The sequence below is a fragment of the Sander lucioperca genome, chromosome 4, assembly GCF_008315115.2.
Source record: "Sander lucioperca isolate FBNREF2018 chromosome 4, SLUC_FBN_1.2, whole genome shotgun sequence".
NCBI lineage: Eukaryota > Metazoa > Chordata > Actinopteri > Perciformes > Percidae > Sander > Sander lucioperca.
In genome coordinates this window covers 28,968,733-28,972,658 of record NC_050176.1, presented here as the reverse complement: position 1 = coordinate 28,972,658, position 3,926 = coordinate 28,968,733, and the positions used below count along the sequence as shown (strand labels likewise).

Below are 3,926 nucleotides of genomic sequence, written 5' to 3'. Positions count from 1 at the left end.
GTGTAATATAATAGCTAGTGATTAAGTTACAAAATATATTACTGTAATTAAGATCTGCATGCTCTAAACCCCTCTACACCATACGCAACACACACGCTACTGCCTAAACACACTGACTGGTCACTGGTCATCTTTTTTGGAAAAGGTGGAAAAGGTGGCAAGGTTGGGGGTAGGTGAGGGGGAAAACGTGGAAAATGTGACATGGTTAAGCCTAGAGGAGGCGGCAAACGTGGAAAAGGTGGCAAGGTTGCCCGTAGGGGAGGGTGAAAACGTGGAAAAGGTGGCCAGGTAAGAAAAGAGTCAAGGAAAAGATTGCGCACTTAAAATCCTGGCGGATCTACGTCATTTTGATGTAACATTGACGTCAAATAGATCCTTAGTCTCACATTGCCAGACCTACCTCCCCAGCACTGTGGAGAAGCTTTCCTGGAAAGGCGTTATTTGCTGCATTTTGTTTTTGTGTGTGTATTTCAGGTCTATGTGTGTGTAATGATTGAATAATAACATCATAGTGTAACATTAAATTTCCCCAATGAGGGATTCATAAAGTAAACTTTTTTTTCATGCATTCTACTTTAACTTTAATTTTTAAGCTGGTTATCATTTAGGGTATGATGCATTACTTTATCCTCTTTATAATTTGTCAAATCATGCTGAGACAACACTGTTGCACTTTTTTATTCTTCCTCTTTTTACCTTTTGAAAGACATGTTCAAATAAGGGTATGAAGAGGGATAAGGGGTTTGGCCATTTCCCCTATAAATACAATGTGCCTTTCCTCTGACCGATCACTGCAGCAGCACCTTCCCTTCAAACACTGAGAAGAAAACCGTCTTCAGAGCATCTGTCAGACATCTTTCTCAACCAAAGCAGGTACATGAAATAAGATAAACTGCAACCAATTAGTTCATTAATGATTAATGTGCTGATGATTTTTATGATTAATAATTTAGTCTGTATAAAATCACCATTTTCCTAAAGCAAAGGTTACATCTTTAAAATATTTTTAGCTGATAGTCATACACCTAAAGTTACTCTAAAATGGACATGAGTACATGTGATTTTGTTTTGTCTAACTACTGTGGAGAGGTTCTGTTTGTTAGTTATTTAGCAGGATTTCTAAAAAGCCTGTTAACGGATTTGCAAACATTTCTAGAAATACAAATATTAATGCATATTTGTGTCCCTTTCTGTAGGGGCCAGAAGATCCTGCTGGCAACAGACGCCAAGGTGAGTTATTTAATGATCATCTCAGGAGACTCTGCCTTGTGAAAAATATTTGAAATGTTATCCAACATTGCGTTAACTAGGCTACGAACAGTCAACAGCTGCAGCTGACTCATCTGCCAGAGTAAAGCTATTTCTTTAGAATCTACATTTTAAGTTTGTTGGTTTAGTTCAGGGGTGGCCAACCAGTTAGGTATAAAGAGCCACAAAAAAAAAACAAAAAAAAAACGCACCATAGCAAAAAGCCACACAAAACATGCACGTCCACACTGCAACAGTGTCTTCCAGATCTAATGACAGTCATAATACATAGCAGTTTTCATAGTTTTTTGAGCGAAACCTGACAGTCTTTGTTATCCAAAATCCTTTTCAGGTCTTGCTTGAACTCGGTTGTGGCCACTCGAAGCAACTCTCTCACTCATTTGTCACTAAAGGGGCTTTCAAACAATCGGATTCAGCAGTGAAAGGGTTAACGAGGAAGGTGATCTGTGGCCGCTGTTTTTCCTCAGGTTGCAGAATCTGTCCTCAAAACTCTGCTGCAATATTTTCCATTTTAAAATAATTGGCAAATGTATTGGTAGTATTGGCAGATGCATTCAAATGTGTTTTTTTTTTTACTTATCTGAAATACTGTATGTTTCAGAAAAGTTAAAAACAATCAACCAATGACACAGCCCCCAGCCACACAGTAAGAGCCTCACAGGAGCAGGCAAAGAGCCGCATACGGCTCAAGAGCCACAGGTTCGCCACCCCTGGTTTAGTTCTTCATATTGTTTATTATCTGTTTTTGTGAGAATTCCATGTGTTAAATGCACTCTGTTATTTAACCTGATCTGTGTGCAGATGGCTGGTCTGTGCTGGATGGTTGTGGTTCTGGCCTTCTTGCTGTCTGACAGTTTGGCTGCTAAGGAACAGGAATGGATTGCAAGGATCATAGACGTCATCAAGAAAGAGTAAGTCCACAAAAACTTTTGCTCTTTGCCTGAGTAAAACTTCTCTGATTCCAGTTTGTAAAATGTGAATATTGTTCTAGTTTCTTCTCTCCTCTGTGACAGTAAACTGAATATCTTTGAGTTGTGGACATAACGAGACATTTGTGGACGTTGTCTTGGGCTTTGGAAAACACTCATTTTTCAACTAACCCTAACCCTAACCCACATTTTCTGACATTTTATAAACCAAACAACTAATCCATTCATTCAGAAAATAATCTACAGATTAATCGACTATGAAAATAGTCATTAGTTGCAGCCCTAGTTATCTGTGACTCTTTGGGTATAATATGCATATATAATGGCAAAAAAGGTAGAAAGTTTGAATTGTGTGAGTATGAATAAAGAAGTAATTGAACCAATTAATTCAGAATTATAATGGATTGATGAAACAAAAAAACAGATTTAATGTAGTCCCTAACATTTTTAGTTTTAAAGGCGCTATGGATACCCCAGCCTGAGAGAAAGTAGCTTTTGTATTTAGACATATAATATGTTACTCAAAAAACAGTAATGGTAATAATCTCAATCCTCATTTATGACCCACCAGATGTGTGTGGTGGTGTCTGTATCTGCAGAGAACCTGGATTCTCTCTTTTCTTTTCTTTGTATTATTATTTTTTTTTGTTTCTGGGCGGGGTCAAAGAGCCTTTGGGCCCCACGTGGGTGTGTAACCCCCGGCCAATGACAGCGTGCGGTTCTTATTTCCAAACCGCCTCTTTTCCCCTAAGCGCCATTATCGACAGATTTTACGGACACAGAAACAGACAGGATGAAGCTTTGCATTCAGTCATAATCCGACTGTGCTTCACCTTCCCACCGAGGAGTGGGTGTGCTTATTTGTGCTTTGGAAGATAATATATCAGATTTCTCTTACGTTCTGACACCAGCCTCTGGAGACTCGACCAGCTGAGTTGCAGCGAAGCCATCAGCTGGTTTGAGCCGAGCTGAGACGGGCCGCTTCAGACCGCTGCAATTTTTCCTGCAACGTCCTAAAATGGTTGCGAATCATTGGTCTGAACTGCGCTTAAATCTTCCACAAACTTAGGGAAAACACTGCCATTGATTATACACAATGTTCATTTTAATATCCATTTATTTGTATGTTGTTTTCTGCTAAACTTCATTTAGTTGGATTATTCAGTTGGACTCTACAAAAGTCTACAAAAGCTACTTTCTCTCAGGCTGGGGTATCCGTAGGGCCTTTAAAACTATAAATGTTAGGGACTACATTAAATCTGTTTTTTTGTTTCATCAATCCATTATAATTCTGAATGAATTGGTTAAATTACTTGTTTATTCATACTCACACAATTCAAACTTTCTACCTTTTTTTCCCCATGCATGATTTTCTTTAATGGATATTTAATTATTATTATTTTTATACTCATTAAATATTTCTTTTGGCAGGTATGACCTCGGTGACACCTTCAGTCTGGCTGTGAACATCCCAAAGGACCAAGACACAAATCATCTCCAGCAAGTCTTTGAGGATGACCCAGCAGACAAAGTGAAACAAACTGTTTCAGAGGGTGAAGTGTACCAGGGCACCCGGGTGGTGGCAGCAGCACAATCAGAGGCATTGTCATGTGTTCTAGAAAATATACAACCCTTATTTGAAAGAAGTAAAGGTAATTTTCTCCTCATCTACTCTGAAGAATCCCCATGTGGTCCGACGTGTTCAACAAATGAAAATGACGACAAAAT

The 3,926-nt window shown here is 38.8% G+C and overlaps 1 long non-coding RNA gene across 1 annotated transcript; it reads left to right on the top strand.

Moving 5' to 3' along the window:
• Positions 1-759: 759 nt before the first annotated feature.
• On the top strand, positions 760-2,108 carry LOC118494806. Its single transcript, XR_004897001.1, has 3 exons — positions 760-873; positions 1,197-1,230; positions 2,071-2,108. It is a non-coding gene; the product is annotated as an uncharacterized LOC118494806 (long non-coding RNA).
• Positions 2,109-3,926: the final 1,818 nt, after the last annotated feature.